This window comes from Schistocerca nitens, chromosome 3 (assembly GCF_023898315.1).
Source record: "Schistocerca nitens isolate TAMUIC-IGC-003100 chromosome 3, iqSchNite1.1, whole genome shotgun sequence".
NCBI classification, from domain to species: domain Eukaryota; kingdom Metazoa; phylum Arthropoda; class Insecta; order Orthoptera; family Acrididae; genus Schistocerca; species Schistocerca nitens.
This window is the reverse complement of record NC_064616.1, coordinates 804,252,433-804,278,881: the sequence shown is the minus strand read 5'-3', so window position 1 is coordinate 804,278,881 and position 26,449 is coordinate 804,252,433. Positions and strand designations below refer to the sequence as shown.

General features: G+C 41.0%; 1 protein-coding gene across 2 annotated transcripts in view; it reads right to left on the bottom strand.

Annotated features, from left to right (window-relative positions):
- LOC126248829 (zinc finger protein rotund-like) overlaps window positions 1-26,449 on the bottom strand; it is a 910,415-nt gene that overhangs the window by 519,648 nt on the left and 364,318 nt on the right. The window lies entirely within an intron of this gene.

The following is a 26,449-nucleotide window of genomic DNA, read 5'->3' as shown; positions in this document are numbered from 1 at the left end:
CTGTGGTTTATTCATTACATTTACACGTTCACGAAATCTCTGCAGATTCTTATTCGGTGGATCCATATATTTCTTAAGAATAATTTCAACTGTTGTTTTACAATAAACACGGCCAAACCCACAAATATCAGATTTAATTATATCCGACGTACAAGAATCAGTCAATGACTTACATTTACTAGGGCGTGCTGAAAAGTAATGCCCCCGAAATTTTTATGTGAAAATTCTTAAAGCTTTTTAAATAAAACGAAGGTTATTAACATTCTACATCTCTATTCTTCATGTCTACATATTTGCGACCCTCTACCGCTAGAGGGCTCCGAATTGTTGCGAGTAACACAGCGGTGTGTAACGTAACTATGTCGATGCCCGAGAAACAGCGTGCTGTAATCGAGTTTAGAATTCGAAGCGTTTGTCCACACATGGAGCACCCTCTCTTTCAGCACGATAATGCCAGACCACACACGAGCGTTGCGACATCTGCAACAAAAAAATGGTTCAAATGGCTCTGAGCACTATGGGACTCAACTTCTGAGGTCATTAGTCCCCTAGAACTTAAGAACTACTTAAACCTAACTAACCTAAGGACATCACACACATCCATGCCCGAGGCAGGATTCGAACTTGCGACCGTAGCGGTCTCGCGGTTCCAGACTGCAGCGCCAGAACCGCACGGCCACTTCGGCCGGCCATCTGCAACAATCCGACGCCTTGGGTTCACTCAAATCGATCATCTCCCATACAGTTCCGATTTGGCCCTATCCGAGTTTCATATGTTTCCAGAACGCAAAGAACACCTTTGACGACTGCACTTTGATTGTGCCGAAGCGGTGCAAGTAGAGATGAGGTTGTGGCTCCTTCAACAAAGTCAAACATTTTATAGTGACGGTATTAACAAACTGGTATCTCGTTGGGAGAAAAGTGTTCGTCGACAGGGCAACTATGTTGAGACATAAGTATGTAGAAATGAAGAATAAAGATGTAGAATGTTAATAAAGTTTGTTTGATTTAAAAAGCTTTAAGAGGTTTCACATAAAAAATTCGGATGCATTACTTTTCAGCACGCCGTCACACATGCAACGGAAGTATATTAACTTCTCTACTTATAGAAGGCAATTGTCAAGTGGTCCGGCACAACGTTCTTTACCAATACTGATTGATACCGTACAAACAACTGCCTGATTTTATCGAGAAGCTTCGAAATACAACACAGAGCCGAAAATTAGCCTCTGCTCAGAAGTAAATAGTTAGTTGTGTTACGCATTTATTTCATCTGGCAAAATTAACGCCTGTAGGCATCCTTGGTGAGTTAACATCGCACTATTCATAGTACTTAATGAGATTAATAATAATAACAATAATAATACAACGAAATATTTTGAACAAAGAAGGTATCTTAGCAAGGACAAGGAAAATGTAGGTGCTTTCCAACTAAAAAAGACCTGTATAACAAAAATCTATTTCCATAAATGCAAAATTCCGGCACCACAACACTGTCATTAAACCAGAATGCCTGTATGCTTTGTAATGGCTTTCACTGAATACAGATAAAAAATCAGGTGAAACAGAAGGAAGTAAAGAAAAATAATCAGGAAAGTCTTGGGACGAAAACATGAGAATGGGAAATGGAAATTAGGAAGTAATAAGGACATTTATTAAAAATAGAACCAATATCAGACACAACGAGGAAGAGAAAGTTGTATTTCATGGACACTTGAAGCGGCTAGATGAAAAGAGGATAACAAAAAGAATTTTTAACTTCATTGACGAAAGTCCAAAAGATCAATGACATGGATCAAAGAAGTTAAAGCATACCTGAGAGAAATGGAAATAACGGGGGATGAAATAGCAGAACGAGGAAACTTCAGAGCAAAAGTAAATAGTTTCAAAGGCTTCCAGGGGAAAACAAAGCAGTATGAACAGGAGAAGGAAGAGAGAAAGTTAGCGAAAGAATGAAAAATTACTGGGAAGAAAAAAAGAAGAAACGAAAGAAGACATAAGTTATTTCATGTGGTCCTTAGTAGGCCAAAACCAATGAAAAAATAATAGTCTTACCGATATGAATGGCACATGAGCAGTGCATAACATGTTGAACTGACTATAAAAATATGGATCAATAAAATAAACGAAAAGAAAGTTTCTCTCAGGAGGAGAACTTTAGTGATCTCGTCGCCGACAGGAACTTTACCCCCTTGTTACTACTGCACCGCCAAACGCTGTTTGTTTCCTCACCACTTCTGCATACTTACAGGATACTTGAACGAATAACCGGTTGATTCCTCCCGCTTTATTGCAACAAGAAAAACGTAGTTATTACACTGTGTTATGGGTTTCGCTTCACAGAGCATCTATTTTTAGATCATATCACTACTATTTTAACAAAACGTTCACTTTTGTCGTTAAATGTATTTGAACTGGCAATTGTTAGTTAGTACACTACCGTGACAGTAATATGACCGACATCAGTAATACATTGCAATAATGGTGGTTTTGTCGGTTAAATAAACATTTTTGAGAAAGCCTCTATCTTCTCTGATACAGGGTGAAACGATGTGGTGGCGCTTAAGCTGGCGAGGATGAGGTTGGGCAGCTGTTGCCACAAATATTGTCGCTGACAGCGGGCCATGCTGGCGCCAGCTGCTGGGCCCGGCCCGCCCCCGCATCACGCAAGCTCTGGCGTGCTTCTTCCATTAGCGTCTTCCTACCACAAACTCACGTGGTTTCCGTCATCAACCCTAACGTTGCTTTTATGCGGTTATCTAATGCTGTCGCTAGCCAGATAGCATCTTCATTTCAAATTAGCTGCTTCTTCTCACATCGTGTACGATCTGCCTTACGTGCGTATCCAAGTCTGTTCTCGTGATTATTTCCTTCCTCCGTTCTTTCAACGACAGATTCTATCAACTCAAGTCGTAATATATGCCTAAACATTCTACCCCATCGATTCAAATTATTCTGTAGCAGCCTTATTTTCTCATTGACTCGTTGCAAGGATTTTGAATTACTGACTCAACCAATCCATCTGATCTTTAACAAACTCCTGTAAGACCAGATTTGAAAGCCTTTTAATCTTATTATTTGTTTCAAATTCTTCTCGGGTGTTTAGCCGGGTGCAGACGATACTGCACGAATCTGCGGCTAAGAGACTTGGTGCCATCTTCATCTAATAACTACATATTCACCGGCAAAATGTCCGAGCGTTTCATTTAGTCTTGGTATCACACAGAGCTGTCCACCAGACATACCTTTTCTTTTATAATCATGTGTGGAAAATATTATCCACATCGTTCTGTATTACCTTACGAGCATCCAACGATGATACTTTCCTGTAGACAACTGCACTGGCAGCGGACAAAGTCAGAGTACTATTGTAACACGTCGAACTTTTCAGGGTCTACCACATGACGAACCGTGAGCAATCACTCATGTGACAGATTCGGGCCGGCCGGGGTGGCCGAGCGGTTCTAGGCGCTACAGTCTGGAACCGCGCGACCGCTACGGTCCCAGGTTCGAATCCTGCCTCGGGCATGGATGTGTGTGATGTCCTTAGGTTAGTTAGATTTAAGTAGTTCTAAGTTCTAGGGGACTGATGACCTTAGAAGTTAAGTCCGATAGTGCTCAGAGCCATTTTGACAGATTCGGCACCCCATTTCTGCCTCTGCGTGTAGTGCAGAGCCAAGTGAAAGAACAGGCCACAATACGTCCTCTAAGTAGGCACAAAGTGTAACTTCCATTCACCGTTACCATCTAAACCGCGTCTTGCTGTAGGAATTTGCTGCCACATAATAGTAGCAGTTTAGCTGTTCACTGCTTTAAACAGAACACAGCAAACCAGCGGCCCCGGGCTTGTGGTAAGATTCACAGAAATCTCCAGCTTTATCACCTTGATCTGCTTCCCACTGTTCAGCATTCTCTCTCCGATTTGATCGCAGTTGTGTGTGCCTAGCTACAGTTTCAATGTATACCCTCTTTGTCGTTTATCATTGTGTAAAGTCAGTGAAGGATGCCCTAGACTAAATATTCTGTTTGCACCATTTTACTTTCAGAATATATCCCTATTTTTATGACTCTTTATTTCGTTTTATTAGTTTTGTGATATCCTCTCACCTTTGCTAGTACCCAAACAAGTCTGGGACCGTCTGCAAGTAGGAACATTGCCGATGCCTTACGTTTTCGGATCAGTTTAAAATTTCAGCGACATGTAATATTTATCACACCACAAACTGGGGCAAACTTCTTACATTTTCGGTCCTGGGATTACGAGGGCTGTATAAGACAGCAGGATGAGGTAGAACACTGTGTTCATCTTCTGCAACCAGGTGACGGCTGCAGATGTAGCTTTTCCAGTATGACATTGCCCATCCATAATATTTTCTAACCATACCATTTCAGCTATTTGTCTCGACGCGCTACAACAACTTACAGGGCCACGAAAGATGGTATATTTCTGTAGCATGTATGTAGTTCTATGGTGGCTACTTCAAATTCTGTCTAGGTGACGCCGTTCCTGAATTGCTCCTACACTGTAATTGGTGTTACAGAATCTTTTAGGTCATTACGGTGAAATTCCAACCTGCCCCTGTTCTGTTTTCATGGTCCCTCCAATATAGGATTTTGGTGCTTAAAGTCAATGCCAACGGGTTCAAATGGCTCTGAGTACTATGGGACTTAACATCTGTGGTCATCAGTCCCCTAGAACTTAGAACTACTCAAACCTAACTAATCTAAGGACATCAGACACATCCATGCCCGAGGCAGGATTCGAACCTGCGACCGTAGCGGTCGCGCGGATCCAGACTGTTGTGTCTAGAACCGCTCGGTCACTCCGGCCGGCGAATGAATGGTTTATTTCACTATAAATTGTTCCGGGACTGGGCCATTGCCAGACGGTATCGAGGATTTCTCGTGCCAATGGCAGATGTTTGTCTTGAAAATAGGCGTTTTCTTTGTACGTTGTAGTATGAAAGTCTGCATCAGTGATACGTGACATGCTGAAACCGTGAGCTGGACTGTTTAGTGGCTATTTTAGCATACTGTGTAGTTAATTGTATCTTTGCTAAATTTATTCAAAGAGTGGCCGCGGTGATCTAGTAGGCGGAGCCCTCTCCAGCACTGGAGGTCCCGGGTTCAGTCCCAGGTAGGGGCGGGGAGTTTTCGTCTTTCCAGTCCCTCCAGGATGGGCTCGCCATCCTCCCCCTCCTACTGAGGCTGCATTCAGGCCACACGGCTGTTCTCGCGTTGAACGCCGCGAATTTACTATATTTTATATTGATTTAAAATTTCACTCACAAATTTCTATTTCAGCTTGATTTCGAGGAAAAAGTTTTATATGACTGTTGGTATGTCATCGGCGTATAAGGATTTAAGTTTCATAGCTGAAATAATGTTCTATGTAGTATAGATTAAATGCGTGCTCAATACATAGCTATCTTATTACTATATTTTGTTGATAGTAAATTGTTTGTTAGGTGTGTGTCCTGCCAGAATTTTCAAATATGTGATTTTCGTGACATTTTCCATGGGTTAGATGAGCTTTGAAGAAGAGGTGGTTCTCTTAAGATTTCGAAATATGTTTCTGAACACATTCATACGGGGCAATCATGCAACGAAGACTACCAGTATTTCAGTTTTTTTTTAAATCCTGTGTATGTGTGGTTAAGTTCAGAATAAAATAATTCATGAGAATTCTCTTTACAGGTATAGGCCACTAAGACCAAACTGCTGAATGTAAATAATGGACATTACGAACGTACCGCCTGGCACAGTTGGTTGGTAAAATGCAAGATTGTCAATCCACTTATCTGGCGTTAGGGTGGCAATAAATTTGGCGTGGTATCCATTGTGGCATTCAGAATGTTGGTACAGACCATCTTAAAGCAACCACAGGCATAATTTCCTAGATATGTTTGAAACTCAGCAAACAGTAGCCATTACATCTATCTTCCTTGATTTCAGTGACTTTATGGATTATTGTTTCTCTTTTCCAATGGCTCTGAGCACTATGGGACTCAACTGCTGTGGTCATAAGTCCCCTAGAACTTAGAACTACTTAAACCTAACTAACCTAAGGACAGCACACAACACCCAGCCATCACGAGGCAGAGAAAATCCCTGACCCCGCCGGGAATCGAACCCGGGAACCCGGACGTGGGAAGCGAGAACGCTACCGCACGACCACGAGATGCGGGCCGTTTCTCTTTTAGTAAAACGTTAAGAAGAAGATTGGAATTTCCCTTCTTCGATTATTCTCTTCATTTCTTGTATGTTTTTGAATTTCTGTTCCATTTTTCGTTCGAAATTTATAGCTTTAGGTGGCCTAAAAAGAAACCGTCCTTTCCTGCTCGAACTAATGGGTGAAATTTAGATTTTGCAGAATGATTTTTCAATTTTTCTCCTCGCCAAGTTAATTAATTACAGCATCTTGCAATATTGGCGCCGGCCGGGGTGGCGGAGCGGTTCTAGACGCTACAGTCTGGAATCGCGTGACCGCTACGGTCGCAGGTTCGAATCATGCCTCGGGCATCGATGTGTGTGATGTCCTTTGGTTAGTCAGGTTTAAGTAGTTCTAAGTTCTATGGGACTGATGTCTCAGAAGTTAAGTCCCATAGTGCTCAGAGCCATTTGAACCATTTGAACTATCGGGGTAGATTTTTTAATTCTTGTAGCTTCTCTAATTAATTATTCTTTTTGTGTTTTTAATATTCTTCTTACATTTCTTAATTTTTAATTAACTGCGCATTAAGTGCTACAAAAGCTTTAACCAGAAAAACTCCTTCGTATAACCCGGAGGAAATGTATTGTGGGTGAATGGGGGAAATAAACGGGTAACATAGAAAAAACAGATTTCATTGAAATTTAGTTATGAATTTAGATACTGATAGTCGGCAACAGCATCAAGGATGCAGATTATTCATAGCTATTTCACAGTATCACAATGCCATCTAAAATATGTAATAATGATAGTAATAATTATAAAGTACCCAGAAACCGTCGAGATTAGCAAAAATGTCATGAAATTCACAGAAAATCCGATGAAACACTAGAAGACAGAACTGGAAAGAAAGTTACGGTTAATCTACACGAAGAGAGGCATTTGTCAGGAGGACTCTTCCACGCTGCTGTTCATCATCGCCTTGACCCCAGTGGCACACATTTTACAGAAAGCAAATCGGTGCTATCAAACAGCGGGAAATTCTCAGAAAATATTCCTTCTGATTCGCATGGATGACCTGAAGCTCACCGGAAAATCTGAAACTGAAATCCAGTCCATAATTAACACACCCCGAATCCTCAGCAGTGACAACAGCCTGGAATTCGGCTTCGACGAGTACGCCACACTGGCACAAAACAAGGGCAAAATCTCAGAAACTGAAGGATCGATATGCCTAATGGGCAATCTATCAGGTGCCAATAAACCGTAGCCTACAGATGCGTAGGCATTTTGCAGCTGGGCAGCAACAAGTATGTGTATGTAAAAAGTATGGACAGAACAGGGTACACGCAAATGGTCAGAAAAGTTTCTAACATCAAACTGAGTGGCGGTAATACCTTCAAGGCAATCAATACTTGGGCCATATCCATCTTCAGATACACTTTAGGCGTAGTGAACTGAACACCAGTGGAGTTGTATATTCTGTACAGGAAAACAAGAAAACTATGGTAACTGACTTTGTATTTCACTCTCGTGGTGACGTCAATAGTAGGCTTATGTACTTACCCAAAAAAACAGGCAGTAGAAGCCTCTTAAAAGTGAGGCAGCAGTGGAACAAGAGAAGACTGCATTGGCAGACTATGTGATAGACAGCCAAGAATCAGCTCTGACCGAAGTCAACAACAGAAAGCTTCTCAAAGTACAACAAACCAAAAATCAATACTACAAAGTTGTACTCCAATGCCGGACCAACAGCCTGCGCAATAAAGCAACGGCTGGGCAGTTTTTCGATAAGAACGGAGGAAAAATATGCAAAGAATAGGCCTGGTCTTATCTGACCACCGGAACCCTAAAGCAAGAATCTGAAAGACTAATGTTTACTTCTCAGGAACAAGTCATCAGAACAAACGCTATCAAAGCCAGAACAGAAAAATCAGCAGAAGATCAAACTTGCAGACTCTCCCAAAAAGCTGAGGAAACAACTGACTACTTCTTGAGTTGTTGCAAAAAGAGCCCCCAAAATGTTTATAAGCAGATGCACAACGATGTGGCACGAATGATCCACTTGAGCTTATGTCAAAATTGCCATCTACCGGTTGCAAAGAACGAGCCAAAAATGTCGTTGAAAACGAAAATAACGAATTACTGTGGGACTTGCGACATCAAACAGATCGAATGTTAGAACACAATACACTAGACATCATAATTTTGGAGAAAAGGAAAGTATACATCATTGATACTGCCATCCCAGGTGATAGCAGAATCGACGAGAAATAAGTGGAAAAACTCCTTACGAGGTATGAAGACTTTAAAATCGAGTACAATGAGCATGGCGAAAATCAGTGAAAGTCGTCCCTGTGGTTCTCGGCGCAGTGGGAGCAGTGCCAATGAGTATAACATCAATGCCAATGATTTACCCACTAATTACAAAAATTCGCTATACTGGGATCTGCACGAATTATTCGCCGAGCGTCATCAACTGTAGGCCGACCTGAAGTGTGCTGCTAGTGACCAAATAGCAAATGCAACATATGATCTCGTTTGCTGTGTATGCTGTAATAATAATAATAATAATAATAATAGTAATCATACATCCAAACATATATATATATATATATACAACTACAGAAATCCGTAATTATTGATACATGTTCAATTACCCGAAAGTCCCTAAATGCAATATAACACATACCGTACAGTTAATAGGAAGTGACGCTTGATCAAGGTCCGCGTCACTTTCCATTCTTAACCAGACTTAACGTCTGAGAAAGTAAAGAAATAGTAATCATGATGATAAAACTATAACTATGATGATGGGGAATTGGGGCTGTATTTGTTCCAACTGGAGGGGACGGGTTTGCACCCCTTTGGCAGAAAGATGAGTGTATATTCTTCTTTTCGGTCCTTGAAACAAAATGCCAAATGCATATCCAATCACTCCATCAATTTCAATATCTCGCGATTTTTATAGTTAGCACAGTACCCCAGCTGCTATTATGGTTCTATAAATCTTTAAAATGTATATAAAAATTTTAAACCGGAAATTTTGAAGAGATATTTGCTATACTTTTCTATCCTAATATTTTCGTTACTTTTACGAATTACGTTTATCTACCATAGAGATTTTACTTGAGTCCCCTTCTGTAGTGTTATCTGTTTCAGTTTTGCGCAGGTGTTCGCATGCTTTTGGAGATGTACACACGATTTAAGTTGTGGATTATCGATGAGGTCACATATTTTCTGTAGTACTACTTTTATTTATGTTCTTGTTCCCGATATTAAAGATCCAATCCGATCGTATTATCAATAGAAATTTTCCCGTGCTACGTCTTACATCCCTTGCCCAGGAACCACTGTTTTGGTAATAGTCTTGTGTTCGCACGAATCCAGAAATTGGCTAAGGTAACTTATTAGAATCGACTCGCAGAGGTGATATCAGTCTTGTTCTACGCTTCTGTCAAGGATTTAAAATGAATTCTTCTACATTCGTTACTCTAGTCTTATGTACCCCGTCAGTCATAAAAGTTTCGAGACATTTAAAAAATAGAAATACGTTAAGATGATGGTTTTAATGCCTCAGGTGTCCTATATAGTCTTCCACCACTTGTGTACAACGCACAGAACGTTCATACAACCACGTGAAACTCTCAAAAAGTCGCTCTTTGCTGTGTTCAACTCGCGAGCCACATTGGCACGCCCCTCGGTTACATCGTCAAAGCATTGACCCTTCGTGTGAATTTCCACACTTCGTCGTTCTGTCTTAGGTTCGCGTTGATAACATCAAGTTTTACCACCTGTGATGCTTTTTTTTTTTCAGAAAATAATTTTCTGCGTTTTTGATTTCAATCAAGTAGCGGCCGGCTTCCAGGTCGTTTTTGTTTGCAAGTGTGCGGGACGAACGGTACATACCCTTTTCTCTTCTTCCAAATATTCTGGAGAATGTCTTGAAAATTTGATTTAGAGATGTTGCTTCATTGTGATTTGTGACAAAAGAACGCTGACACTCGGTGGTCGCACGTCCACTACTTCACTCTGCCAACTCTCAGCTGACGGGTAGAATGCACATCGGTTGTTTACAGGTACTGTTAGTGCAAGCTGCAACCGCAGTTACTGCGCTACCATCGTCTGTACGCCAGGAATAAAATCAGCCTCGGAACTTTCGGACGGACCGTGTCATATATAAGATAAATTTAGGCAAAGCTTGTACGTTACCGCCAGAAGTGCTGAAACTTTTTTCCACCGTAGTCAGTGCAGAAGCATCGCAGATTGACGTACCTGTAAGAATAAAATAACACACAATATAGTTTAACTAACGACTTTTTCAAGTTTTAATGTCAATCTCAAAACAAGATCGCTATTTAACAAAGAAATGAATATTGGAGTAGGTTTTAACGGAAGTACCAAACTCACATTGGTTTTATTGATGACATTACACTATTTACCTCTGTAGTGAGCAATGCGGAGATGCATGTTACAAATTACTAAGAAATGGGAAAACAAATAACTATAAAAGGGAACAGGCTGGCCTCGGGCATGGATGTGTGTGATGTCCTTAGGTTAGTTAGGTTTAAGTAGTTCTAAGTTCTAGGGGACTGATAACCACAGCAGTTGAGTCCCATAGTGCTCAGAGCTATTTGGAACAGGCTGGAATGGAATACATAAATAATTGCTATAAAAGTGAGAAGGAGGTGCACACGATATACAATCAGGCGAATGATTGGTCGATCGATAAACCAAATAAATATTTTGGTGAATTCCAAGAGACGAAAAAAAAACTGAGAGGACGCCGTAATTGAACATTTATAGAAAGCATACAGGAGTTATGTGGATGCGTATAGCTAAGGACAGTAATACTGCATAGAGGAATTTAGAGAAAACCTACACCCAAGGGCTCTCGTTTGCGATGTTTTATTACTTGTATCTTTTTGTACGTTCAGAATCATGTCCATCTACTTTCAATGTATGAACGTCGCATGCCGTATATCCCGTACTAACTGATACAGTATTCACACATCTGCGAAAACATGGAATACATTCGACAATCATGTCTGCCGCAAAACCCCGACACCCCACTGCATGTCCTATCGTTGAGAAGCCGTAAGGTCAAATAAATCTATAATCTTGTGGCCTGCGCTTCTTTGTACATGTTCATACCCCATATTCCTCCAGTGTCATACGAATCACGAACATCCGGGCGGTTTCAGAGGGAGAGTCCTCGGATGCCTTTCTCAATGGAATCGAAGTTTCGCAGTAGCTCTATGAATATATCTCAGGTGACTAATTGAAGAACAGTGTTGAGTGCTGTTATTTAGGAGTCTCCTTCAACTCATTCACTTTGCACTGGTATAGGTGTAACGTCGGAAGCACCGATATGCTCTTCGCCGAGGATCCTGTTGTGTACATTAATTTGCGACCAAGCTTTTTCGAGAATAATGTAGCTATTTTTATAGGGATTCCGATTTAAGTTTCCTGAACATCTCCGTTGCAGTTTTGTATGGGTTATAATGATCTGTTACGTTCAAAACATTTATTATTATTTACGTTTGGATACTACTGGATAACGCGGTGTCCAATAAAGGCCATTTTCAGAGTTTGTTTCAGCTTTTCTTTGTGACTGTATGACCTTCAGTCTTTTCCTATTGTCAGTACATTTTTGGAGGTTGGCAGCCCTGCAGCCAGGCGAGTAGTGCGAGTTTTGGTGTTCTCGTGAAGATAAGTTATTTTAGATTATAATAACATTTAGTTTAGTACCTGATAAATAGGTGTATTAGTGTACTTTTTAAGCGTACCATGAAAGGTTTCATTTTTCTTTACGTAATATAGCAGCAAACGCGAAAAATCGTACAGTCGGGATATAGTTGTAATTCCTGTTTACGTTTTGCCGCAGAAAATCTATAGAATTTCGTTTAATTGTTCTTTGCTCTCTCCAGTAATTTAGCTTTAGCATACTTCTTCATTATTTAACTCACATTTCCGGAAAACAGCATAAAGTTTAAGTTGTTGTTTCAGAAACTCTGCACTGTTGTTTTTGTTTACGTACAGTTGCGTATAGGCCAAATTTGTGGAATCAAATTTTCGTGTTTATCTGTAATTTAACTGACTTATTCTTAATAAACCATTACGTTTACCATGAGTGACAAGTTCTTGATTTGCCGTAGAATTGTTAGGTCGGGGTTTTGGTGTGACGTGTGCTGTAGTTTCTTACATGGGTGACTGTAGTGGCGTAGGAGTAGGGGAAGTAAATGAGATTCATCAGTGGTTTTGTAGGATATGTAGTAGAGATAGGAAGATACTAGAACAGCAGGGAAAAATTGCCGCCCTTCAGACTGAGTTAGACAAGCCCAGGGGTGATCATGACAGGTAAAGGAGGGAGAAGGTAAAGAGAAATGGGAAGTGTCAACAGGCAACAGGAGGAAAAGGCCTAGAACTTTGTCTGACAGCTTCGTGGTGAATGTGGAAAATAGATTTGACCTGTTGCTTCAGTTAGAAGCTGGCGAGCCTCAAGCAATTGCAGGTGTACACAGGGTACAACAAACTTTTAGCAGCAAAATTGAAAAGTAAGACTGTAGGGAAATCAGTAAAGAGAAAAAAAGCGTTGTTGTTAGGTAGTTCCCATGGAAGAGGTGTTGGCCAACGTTTGCGGGATGAACTAGGATCAGAATACCAGGTCACCAATTTTTTTAAACCTAGTGTTGGTCTGGAGCAGGTGACAGAGGATTTAGGATCACTTTGCAAAGATATTACTAAGGAAGACACCGTGGTTATAGTGGGTGGGCCAGGTAATAGAATTGACAGAGGTCCTGGGTACAGTATAGAGTGCGACCTGGCAAAGATTGCATCAGCATCGAAGCATACTGGTGTTGAGTTTGTATCTGTTCTTGGGCGCCATGACCAACCTCATTTGAACTCTTCTGTCAGGAGAGTTAATCTGGAGTTGGAACGGCTGCTTATGTCTAGTGCAAGGTCACACATTGGTGTGGCTCCTGTTGATTCAATAGGTGGGATTATACTAGGCATGGCTTTCACCTCAACAGGAAAGGGAAGGCTAAACTGGCTGGGAAAATAGCAGGAAAGTTAAAGGGGGAGGCACTGTCATGAGTGATAAAATACCAGTAGTTATAGGGTTCAGAAAAGATCCTTTTTAGGATAGGGAGGACAGAAAGAATCCAAGTTTTAAGAGAGGTTAGGATTGAGACAAACCTTCAGTCTGAGAAAGAAACCAAAAAGCATAATTTTAGCTTATTATATCAGCGTAAACAGCTGTTAGTTAAGAATTTTCAACACTCAGCAGAAATTTCAACTCTACCCAACTTTAACTCAGTCATTGTGAAATGTGAGCTATCTTTATTGCATCAAAATATTCGAGGACTAAGAAATAAAATTAATGAATTAATTATCTGCATATATGTATCAGATTCCTCAAACCCAGCTGACATAATCTGCCTCTCCGAACATCATGTGACCACTGGTATAGAACTTTTAAGTGTTACAGGATTTAGGTTAGCATCTCACTTTTGTAGAGCAGAAATGGAAAAAAAGAGGAGTTGCCACATTCATCAGGAACTGTCATAAATTTAAGAACATACGACATTCATAAATTTTGCCTAGAATTGCATATGGAAGCATGTGCAACAGAAGTAGAATTTCACAAAAAATCCTTCATAATATTAAGAGTATATCGAGCACCTGCAGATAACTTTAACGTGTTCATAAACCACCTTGAAGCTATAATGGTCCACTTAAGAACCAAAAACCAAGAAATAGTGGTTGCTGGTGACTTTAATGTACATTTCCTTAAAGACTCTCCAAATAAAAACTTATATGAGTAGGTAACACTATCATTCAACTTAACTCCCACTGTAAAGTTCCCAACTAGGGTAGCCAATTGCTCACAAACAGCCTTAGATAATATCTTTATAGATAAGTCGAATGAACAAAATTATATTACAAAACCAATAGTCCAAGACATCTCAGACCATGACATGCAGTTCCTTCTGTTAAATGTTAATACTGAACAGGATATAAAATCTGTGAAATCTGAACTCAAGAGGGTGATCAATAAGCCAAAAATTCAGGTATTTTGTAAAATAAAAAGAAAACGTATCTGTCAATCCGAAACAGTTCTGATATTGATGCTACAGCATATTACAAGAAATACTGCAAAATATTAAAGACTATAATACGGACATCAAAGCAAATATATTACAAGGAAATGATAGTCATATCAGATAACAAAATAAAGACAATATGAGATATAGTGAAGGAGGAGACCGGAAGAACCAGACATGAAGAGGGGCAAATAGCATTAAGAGTAAATGATACATTGGTGACATATGTGTATAGTATTGCAGAACTTTTTAACAAACATTTTATAACTGTTACTGAAAAGATGGGGTTGTCAAGTTCTGTAGATGCTGCCATGGGATACCGCAAATCAGACATTTCAATTAAATTCCATAATATGAATTTTATCCTCACTATCCCACCAGGAGTAATGTCCATCATAAAATCTTTAAGCCGGCCGTGGTGCCCAAGCGGTTCTAGGCGCTTCAGTCTGGAACCGCACGACCGCTACGGTCGTAGGTTCGAATCCTGCCTCGGGCATGGATGTGTGTGATGTCCTTAGGTTAGTTAGGTTAAAGTAGTTCTGAGTTCTAGGGGACTGATGACCTCAGCTGTTAAGTCCCATAGTGCTCAGAGCCATTTGAACCAAAATCTTTAAAATCAAAAACATCTAGTTGGTATAATGAAATATCGACGAAGTTAATTAAAGAATGTCATTCTGAGTTAAGTATCATATTAAGCTATCTGTTTAACAAGTCGTTATCAGTGGAATATTTCCTGAATGGTTGAAATATACTGAAGTTAAGCCACTGTTTAAGAAAGGAGATAAAGAAATAGTGTCAAATTGCCATCCAATTTCACTTTTGCCAGCATTCTCAAAAATTTTAGAGAAGGTAATGCAGTTCAGAACTTGTAAAGGGTGTCCCACGAGTATATGCCTATCATATGATGACAAGCAGATAGAAGAAGTGGACAGTGTTAAATTCTTCGAATTACAGCTTGGTAATAAATTCAACTGGGAGGAGCACCCACAGAACTGCTGAAGTGTCTAAGCAAATCTCTATTTGCAATGCTAATTCTGTCAGACATAGGTGATATAAAATGAAAACGCTGGCATACAAAGCTTACTTTCACTCCATAATGTCATATGGGATTATTTTTTTTGGGCAATTCATCCAGCCAAGCTAAATTTTCCGGGCACGCGAACGTGCAATAAGAGTTATACGTGGTGCGAACTCAAGAACATCCTGCAGAGGCCTGTTTAGGGAACTAGGGTCACCAACTACTACTTCCCAGTATATTTATTCCTTAATTAAATTTGTCATTAAAAATATGACTTTTTAAAAACAACAGCTCAGTTCATGGAATCAATACTAGAAATAAGAATAATCTTCACAGGGATTTAAAGTCACTTACTCCTGTACAAAAAGGTGAACATTATTCAGGAACACAAATTTTCAATAACTTGCTAGCAGCCATAAGAGCTTGACAACCAATGAAATTCAGATTAAGAGAAGCCTAAAGGATTTATTGGTGACCAACACCTTCTACTCCACTGATTAATTTCTCAGTAGAGCCAACTGATTTTGTGTGTGTAATCGAACTTGTGGACCGTTTCAGAGCAGTAATGTGTTCATTCTAAATAAGTATTGTAGTAGTTCTATTATATGTTTATTACCTTATAAATTAAAACTTTTTTTAATTTTAAATTCAGTGCATTAATGGGATCTTCGTAAATGAGTGTTGTATAATGATCCTTTCATATAGTGTACATCTAAAAAAAGACGATCGTTCCATTTTGTACCTGTGGAAGGTACATTAACTTATTTGTTTTAGTTGTAAATATTTGTCATGTATTATTGTTTTTCTGTCATGTTCTACATACTGGAGGCCCTCCTCACTACGGATCAATTTGAATGAAAGTAAATCTAATCTAAAAGACCAGGTTGTTTCCGACTTTTCTATTTTCTGCCAGGACAACTGTCGAGTCCCAATTTTTTTTCTGCGTGGCATATCAACTTGTGTTATTCCAACTTTATTAACGTCTTCTAGTATTTAAATTTATTATTCCTGTGCCTTCCATATGATTCCGCAAACTGTGTAGTTTATCTGGTTGGTTCCATTCTTTTAATACGCCCATAGACTCTTAACATTTACTCGTTACTTGCAGCTGTTAACGTATAGTTTACCGTCTAAAATGGGTCATATCTAACGCTGTTACAACTTTTATATTTGTATTACTCACTAGAGAAGCACCATGTAGTAGCACATGCTGTTATGGAACATCGAGAGGCGATTAAATCGCTGGTTAGTTTCACTGAAACCTACGGAGCAAAAATGTTTATCCGACTTATGGGAAGAAATATATTTTCAAGCAGTCACATTTTCATTAATTATGTACAGGAAACTCGCAGCATCGGAAAACCGTAGCAAAATATAGAAGGAACGAATAGAAGCTTCGTGCAGGTGCTGAGAATTGGCGGCGAGCATATTGTGCATAAATAGGCGTTAAAGACCGATTATCGTTCGGTTCCAAGGCTATTGATCGTACTAGGAGTACGTGTTCGCACTGTCCTAAAGTGGAATGACCACATAATAGGAAAGACTGGAGCCCAGTTAAGAGTCACTGGATGAATCATAAGGAAACGTTATTCGTCCAAGAATGAGACACGTTACAAAAGTCTCGTTCAATAGCCTGTGGTGCACTGCTCGCCAGTTTGAGACTTGTAACACACAGAATTAATAGCAAGATAGAGAAGATCCAGAGGTAGACGGTGCATTTCGTTACGGTTTGTTTTGCTCGCGGTGATCCTCATTCATCGCCACTGGCAAACTCTACAAGAGAGGCGTTGTGAAGCTCGGAGAAGTTTACTGTTAAAATTCAAAGACCATGCGTTCAGAGAAGAGTGAGGAAGCCATTACAGTCGTAAACGTACATCTAACGATAGTTGCGATGTGTAGGTGACGAGAATTACAGAGAAATTATAACTCGCGCGTAGCATTCCTAAATGGGAGAAGGGGAGGGGAGTGGGAGGAAGAAATAATGATCTCTTAAGTGCCCTTCGCTGCACACATCAAGGTTCTTTGAATGTAGCTCTAGCTTTCAAGTCGATGACGCCTGCACTTCCGATTGTCATTTCTAATGCCAACGACCAGCTTGACGTGATAAAGTCATAGAAATAGGACATTTCATGGAAATATATCTCTGATGCTACAATCGACTGGAATAAGTTTTGCTAGCACTTTCGCGTACAGGGAACTAACTAACCGGAAATGAAGCTGGAAAACAAAACGTGTACTGGAGAATGAAATGGACATTTAATAACAGTTCCAGTGATTCGTGCAGAAAATCACCGTTCGGCATTTTTGTTAGTGAGGCTGGTGCGCTAACGATAGCGGTATGCATCTAAGGGCTCTCTCTCTCTCTCTCTCTCTCTCTCTCTCTCTCTCTCTGTCTCGGACGTCAGAAGGCGACCTCGGCACACTGACGCAACGGAAGCTGTGACTTGCGCTGTCAACGACGCCACGCTCTCTCCTTCGCCTCGTGTTGCCGCCGTACCTAACGCTGGACGCCGTACCAGTTGTGTGCTGTCACCATAACTAACGTTCCTCTGGAATCTTGGCGGCGTAAGCTAACAACGCTATTGATTTTCATGTGCACAATCCAATACAGCTTCGGGTAGTTTATGCACACGCTCACTGTCTACAGAAAGGTCTGAAAGCATAGAGTTACAGTCCATCAGAAAATATTTTTTTGCCGACATTAACCAAAAAAACTGTTTTAGTACACAGTTATTTGTTAATTAATCGTTTAGGGAAGTTTGTAGGCAAAAAATCAAAATTTTTGACATTTTACAAAAGAAACTGATAGAGAAGATCCAGAGGTAGACGGTGCATTTCGTTACGGTTTGTTTTGCTCGCGGTGATTCTCATTCATCGCCACTGGCAAACTCTACAAGAGAGGCGTTGTGAAGCTTTCTTGCACAAAATGCTGTATAACGTATCTTTCTGTGACGTTTAGAAGTATTTTACTTTTAATTTTATTATATTACTTGCGGATCTCCGACACTACCTTATTTCGGACATGCATCTCCTTGTATGCGATTCTAAAGCCTGTAAGGGATTAGTTGAACCAAATACGTATGAAAATGTAAAGAAACTGGAATACGACGGACATGTACAAAATAGGATGGGCACAAGCCTCAGAAAATTGAAACGAATTATTGCCAATAACACGCAGATGGTGAACCTACTGAGGTGTCGCCTGACTGATAAGTATTATAGAATTGCCATCAGGAATAACGAATTTGATTTAGAAAGGATGAAGAAAGCAGTTTTGATCTCATAAGTCCACAAACTCTCTACTGAAAGAAAAGCGACGCACTCAGTTCACCAACCTGGACCTACATCATGGTGTAGATTCCTGAAGGCTGAAGTTTCAGGAGTGTATTTTGAACACAAGAACTCTATTCCTGAAGCTGTTATGGAAGCCATGAAGTGAATTTATAGGAATCTAGCTCACCCAGACCTCCTCTGAAAGTGTCTACATAGGTGGATTCCGAATTCCAATGAGCCTTTCGATAGTATAATTTTCAATGCGATAAGGTCTGCAGCTGCGATGAATTTTTTGAATGATTTCGTGATACCTCTATTTATTTAATGTACGATTATACAATTTTGGCCTTAGGCAACTTTCAAGTATCTAAAACGGAAGCTTTATACATTGGATACATTAGTGACACCTGTGATTTTGATTGAGGAGCGCGTCATATCTGTAGATACACTAGGCGCATTATAACTTACTTTAGGGATGATTTTTGGTAGTAAATTGTCCCATGTATGTCGTTGCTCCAATGACTCCATATTAAGCTCATAAAGTAAATTCAAAAGATTTAAGCTATTTTAGGACCATGATACTTTCGAGCAGTTGTTGCAAACCTCTTATGTACACTGAAGCTCCAAAGAAACTAGTATTGGCATGCGTTTTCAAATACAGAGATACGTAAACAGGCGGAATACGACGCTGCGGTCGGCGAACGCCTATATAAGACAAGTGCCTGGCGCATTTGTTAGATCGGTTACTGTTGCTACAATTGCAGGTTATCATGATTTAAACGAGTGTGAACGTGGTTTTATAGTCAGCGCACGAGCGATGCATCTCTGAGGCAGCGATGAAGGGGGGATTTTCCCGTAAGACCATTTCACGAGTGTGCCGTGAATATCAGGAACCCAGTAAAACATCAAATATCCTACATCGCTGCGGCCGGAAAAAGATGCTGCAAGACGATTGAAAAGAATCTTTCAACGTGACAGAAGTGCAACCCTTCCGCAAACTGCTGCAGATTTCAATGGGCTATGAACAAGTGTCAGTTCGCGAAACATTCAACGAAACAACATCGATATGGGCTATCGGAGTCGAAGACCCACTCATGTACCCTTGATAACTGCACGACACAAAGCTTTACGCCTCGCTTTGGCCCCTCAACACCGACATTGGACTGTTGATGACTGGAAACTTGTTGCCTGGTCGGACGAGTCTGGTTTCAATAGTATCGAACGGATGGACGTGTACCCTTATGGAGACAACCTCATGAATCCGTGGACGCTGTATGTCAGCAGGGGACTGTTCAAGCTTGTGGAGGCTCTGTAATAGTGTGGGGCGTGTGCATTGGAGCGATATGGGACCCCTGATACATCTCGATACGACTCTGACAGGTGACACGTAAGTAAGCATCCTGTCTGATCACCTGCATCCATTCATGTTCATTTTGCATTCCGACGGACTTGGGCAATTCCAGCAGAACAATACGACACTCCACACGTCCAGAATTGCTACAGAGTGGCTGCAGGAACACTCTTCTGAGTTTAAACACTTCCGCTGGCCGCCAAACTCCCCAGACATGAACATTATGGAGCATATCTGGGATGCCTTACAATATGCTGTTCAGAAGAGATTTCCACCCACTCGCACTCTTACGGATTTATGGACAGCCCTGCAGGATTCATGGTGTCAGTTCCCTCCAGCACCATTTCAGACATTAATCGAGTCCATCCCACGTCGTGCTGCGGCACTTGTGCGTGCTCGCGGGAGCCCTACACGATATTAGGTAGGTGTGCCAGGTTTTTTGGCCCTTCCGTGTATATGGTCCATGTTTTAACGTCATTAACACTAGGAAGATTATAATTATTTTACAGAAATTGGTTAATAAACTTGCATTATCGGGTGGGGATTTATAGGACACCCTTTGATACGTCAGGAGTGCACCACACGAAGGTAGCAACTACTCGGGTAACAGAGTACTTGTAGAGTGCACATGAGGGTTTTTTTAGACTAGGCGGTAGTTTGAGGTACTCTTATGAGCACTCGTCAATCGATACGCATCAAGGGAGTCAGACCGCGTTCAGAGTAAAGACGCTTAGACTGTCAAAATTTTATCAGTAATTTGTCGAAATATTCATAATAAAGGACCCGAATTTACTGCCATCCAGAGACGTTCTCGCGCTCAAATTATTTTTGGGACTGAAATCTGGCTGAAACCCGAAGTGAAAAGCTCTGAGATATTTAGTGAGTCATGGAACGTATTTCTAAAAGACTGATTAGAGGCCATAGGAGGGAGAGAGTTCATTGCAGTTGACAAAGATAAATATTGCCTCTATCCAGGTCGAAGATGAGTGTGACAGTGAAGTCATCTGGTCGAGTATAATATGTTTACGTGAAACCAAGTTAACCGTTGGATGTTTTTACCGGTCGCCCGATTCTGATGTGACAGTTCTAGAATCATTCAAAGAAAATCTACGGTCAATAGCGGGCAAATACCCAGATCATGCAATACTAGTTGGAGGCGACTTTAACCTGCCGAGTACAGACTGGTATTTCTATCGATTCATTGCAGGGGGAACGGACAGACAGTCGTACGCGATACTTTTGTACTCGTTTCCTGAAAACTGTCTTGAACAGCTAGCTCGATAGCCCACACGCTAACTTAGACCTTGTAACTACGAGTAGGCGAGATCTTCTCGACAATGTCAGTATAGAATCGGGGATTAGCGATCATGATGTCATTATAGCAACTCTGGCTACGAAAGTTAATAAATCAGTCAAGAAGGCTAGGAGAGTATTTCTGCTAGATAGAGCAGATAAGCAGTTGTCAGCATCTCAGTTATAGAGTGAATTGACGTCAGTTAGTTCCAGTAATATGGACGTAGAGGGATTAGGGGCAAAGTTCAAGCAGAATGAAACTTTCACTCTGCAGCAGAGTGTGCGCTGATACGAAACTTACTGGCAGATTAAAACTGTGTGAGGCTCGAACTCAGGACCTCCGCTTTTAGCGGGCAAGTGCTCTGCCAACTGAACTACCCAAGCACGGCTCAGGAATCGTCCTCATAGCCATACTTGCGCCAGTAACTCGTCTCCTGCCTCCAAACTTCACAGAAGCTCTCCTGCGAAGCTTGCAAAACTAGCACACCTGGAAGAAAGGATATTGGGGAGACATGGCTTAGCCACAGCCTGGGGATGTTTCCAGAATGGCTAAGCCATGTCTCCCCAATATTCTTTCTTCCAGGAGTGCTAGTTCTGCAAGTTTCGCAGGAGAGCTTCTGTGAAGTTTGGAAGATACGAGACGAGGTACTGGCGGAAGTAGGACTGTGAGGACGGGTCGTGAATTGTGCTTGGGTAGCTCAGTTGGTAGAGCACTTGCCCGCGGAAAGCAAAGGTCCCGAGTTGTAGTCTCGGTCCGGCACACAGTTTTAATGTGCCAGGAAGTTTCAAAGTTCAAGCAGATTATAAATCGTGGTCTGCAGAATTCTGTCCCTAGTTACTAGGTAAAGGATGGGAAAGACCCGTCATGGTTTTATAAGGATATTCGGAAGATGATGGGGAAGCAGGGGCTGTTGCACTCGTGCGTCTGTGAAAAGATGTAAGCGCGAAGCATACAACTACCACTGTCATACCTTAGCAAAAGATTTGGCAGACAACACGAGAAAATTCTGGTCCTATGTAAAATCGGTAAGCGCGTCTAAGGCTTCCATTCCGTCCTTGGTTGACCAGTCTTGTGTGGCAGTTGAAGACAGCAAAACGAAAGCCGAAGTTTTTCATTTCCCGTTCAAAAAAACGATCACACAGAGGAATCGTACAAACATATCGTCATTTGACAATCGGACAGGCTCCCGTATGGACGACATAGTAATAACTATCCCTGGCGTAGAGAAAAAACTGAAAGACCTGAAAGCAAATGGGAATAAGTCACCAGATCCGTATGGAATGCCAGTTCGGTTTCACAAAGGGTACGCTACGGCATTGGCCCCTTACCTAGCTTGCATTCATCTCGAATATCTCTCCTAGTAAGAATTCCCAAGCGACTGGAGAACAGCGCAGGTGACTCCAGTATTTAAGAAAGGTAAAAGAATGGACCTGAAAAAATTAGAGACCAATATCCCTAACTTCAGTTTCCTGCAGAATCCTTGACCATATTCTCAGTTCGAATATAATAAATTTTCTTGACACTGAGGAGCTTATGTCCACGAATCAGCATGGTTTTAGAAAGCATCGCTCATGCGAAACTCAGCTGCCCTTTTCTCGCATGATATAATGCGAACTATGGATCAAGGACAACAGGGAGATTACGTAATTCTAGACTTCCGGAAAGCATTTGACACGGTGGCTTAACGAAGGTACGAGCATATGGAATAACTGCACAGATATGTGAGTGGCTCGAAGACTTCTTTAGGAAAGGAACTCAGTATGTTTTACTCGACGGCGAGTGTTCATGTGAGACAAGGATACCTTCAGGAGTGCCCCGGGCAAGTGAGATATGACCACTGTTGCTCTTTATGCACGTAAATGATTTGGTGGAGGGGGTAGGCAGCAATCTGCTGTTGTTTACTGATTATGCTGAGGAGTACGGTAAGGTGTCGAAGTTGAATGACTGTGGGAAGATGCAAGATGACTTCGACAAAACGTCTAGTTGGTGTGATGAATGGCAGTTACCTCCAAATGTGGGGAAATGTAAGTTAATGCGGATGAGTAGGAAAAACAAACCAGTACTGTTCGGATACAGCATTAGTAGTGTACACATTCACGTCGTTTAAATATTTGACCGCAACGTTGCAAAGCGATATGAAATGGAGCAAACATGTGAAGACTGCGGTACGGAAGGTGAATGGTCGACTTCGGTGTACTGGGAGAATTTTAGGAAAGTGTGGTTCATCTGCAAAGGAGACCGCATATAAGAGGCTCGCGCGACCTATTCCTGAATGCTACTCCAGTGTTTGGGAGCCATACCAGGTCGGATTGAAGGGGAACATCGAAGCAATTCAGAGGCGGACTGCTAGATTTGTTATCAGTAGGTTCGAACAACACGTAAGTGTTACGGAGATGTTTCGGGAACTCAAATGGAAATCCCTGGAGGGAAGGCAACGCTCTTTTCGAGAAACACAATTGAGACAATTTAGAGAAGCGGCATCTGAAGCTGACTGCCGAATGGTTCTACTGCCACCAACATATATTGAGCGTAAGCACCACAAAAATTAAAAAACGAGAAATTAGGGCTCATTTGGACGCATATAGAGAGTCGTTTTTCCCTCGCCGTATTTGTGAGTGGAACAGGAAAGGAAATGACTAGTAGTTGTACAGGGTACTCTCCGCCACGCACCGTACGGTGACTTGCAGAGCATCTCCGTAGATGTATATGTAGATGTATGTTTGACAGCAGTCACCGAAGGAATACAGATACGCGCTGATTGGAAATAGTGATAAGTTTTTACATATTCATCTTTTAGCAGCAGTTGCATTAGGTCATTAAAGTTATGAAATTATTGAATTTTACGGTCTTATTCATGATAACATTCTTAACTTCTCTCTCTGTATTATTAACTTATAACCGAACAAATAATTTACGTTTTGAGTAGAACTGCTGTTTGGTTTTTTAATTTTTTTTGTAGTGATACCGAAGTTCAGCCATCTGTTAAATAATATAAATTTGTTGTAACTGTGTTAAATGCGACCTTTATTAGCCAGGTTACAAGAAAAGGGAAGCAAATAAATAAACGTTTTGGCCGTAACAGAACACTAAACTCATAGGAAAAGAAATTTAAACAGGAATTTTTGTAAGAACAGCTTCGTAGCTCTCGCAAAGCCTTGTTCGTAAATTTAGACAACCGGTAAGGACACCATCGCATTTTTCATGTAGTGATGGTAAGAATAAAATTTGAGAGATTAGGATGAGTAAGGAGACAGTCATTTTGCCCTCACTCCGTTGGCGAACAAGTTAGGAATGTGTATGACCAATACAGGCCCGTAGTGCCCTCCGTGGAGCTCTGTATAATGGCTTTCGGAGTATGTAAGTGGACGATCAGAAAATTACCGTTTCAGTGCGTTGCTGCAGCTATAGGCAAGCCAGCGCTACCCCACTGTAGGTATAGCACCGACATGTAAACAAGGATTTAGTGTGGCTTTCGAACTGAAATTTCCTACAGAAATGCCCTGTTCTTTTTCCTGTAGGACTAATAGTGGGTGCGTAGCGATCGTGAGAATATGAGAATCTGAAAATCTGGCACGTAGTTTTTGAAGGCTAGATATAACATTGTTGGCTGCATAAAATGACATCGTTTTGAAGGCCAGATATAAAATTATGCGTTGCATAAGACGACATCGGTAGGGGAACCTCATTCACCTTTTATATGCAGATGTAGACCGAAAGCTGATTAAACAGTGGTAAATTCAGATTGGAAATAACATGGAGACGAATATGCGCTGTTTTTATGACTATAGACTCAGCGATAAGTCATTGACGTCGTTCCAGTAACGTGGTGTAACGTATTAAGTTATGCACTATTAGATGTAATGTTTACGGGAAAGTGATTGTAGCTTGTGTTTTATTGTCAGGGCCTCGGACAGATGTAACGGAATATGAATTACTCGCGCTGGTCATCCTTGCCGGTTTAACGAGTGGAACTACTGAAACGTCTCTGACAATATCTGCGGGATTGGTTACAGCTTTCTAGCTTTCTGTATTGGGGGTAGAGCGTTACGGAGATAAGCAACGAATTGCAGTGGGAAGCTTTAGCAAAAAAGTGCCGTGCTTCTCTGAAGGGCTACTGAACTTTTATCTGAGGAACCTAAGAATGCACTATTTTCCTTTACACACGTGTCGCGCCAAGACCTTAGTAATCAGCGAAATACGAGTGCGATGGGAAACCTGAAACTTCAGTGGTGTGTTTTTGTGCGAACGTCTTTAATAACGAAAAATAGATTTTTAAATGTTTTGTGGTTATTTCTTATATATTCGAACGTAGTGCACCATTTCAAATACATAAGTTTTAATGAAAATATAAGAGATGTACTGTCCATATGTGTGGAAACTGATTTCGAAACTTACAAGGTGAGTCTGAAAAGTTCGGTGAATTGACCCAGAAAATAAATGAAACAAAATTTACAAACAAAATACCTTTAATGGCCTTCAAAGTAATCACCAGTAGCGACAACACACGTCTGACATCGGTTGTAAAGCTGTTGAAGACTGTCAGCAAACTCTTCTTGTGGAATCGCTCGAAGCACCGTGGTCATGCGCTAATTTAAGGCGGGGAAACAAAAAGTAAACTGCCGGCGCCAAATCTGGAGAATGAGGGTGTTGAAGAACAGTCGCCTTGCACTGAGCGAGAAAGTTGAGCACACAGGAGTTGCGGATGTCCAACAACTAGTGAGCACGTTGCTTCGAGCGATTCCACAAGATGTTTCCTAGAGCTTTACGACCCATGTCAGAAAAGTGTTGTAACTGCTGGCGCATCCTTGAAGGTCAGTAAAGGTATTGTGTTTGTAACTCTTGTTTCCTTTATCCTGTGGGACTATTAATCGAACTTTGCAGACGCACCTTGTATTCAGTCAGGCACTGTTTGTTATCAGTTTATCAGATTCATTACGAAAAGAAAGTTCATACACTGCCAGAAAATCTGTCCGTTGAGAGTTGGGTGGTATATGTACATTCTTGATGTGGACGATCGTATGTAGTAGAAGCTAGCGCGTTTTCAGACGATAGGACAATGTAGCAGCGTTATGACACATCTAAATTCAGTTCAGGTATTCTGGCTGTTCCTAAGCTGCAAACGTAAGAGCAAACAGGGAGGAGCGGAGGTATTATGGTCCGAAAATTTGCATGATTGTAAATTACTCCCTCCTTCGTACGCGTGTGTGTTCCTCTTTCATTATGCGCTATTATTAAATAAGTGACCAAAGGCCCG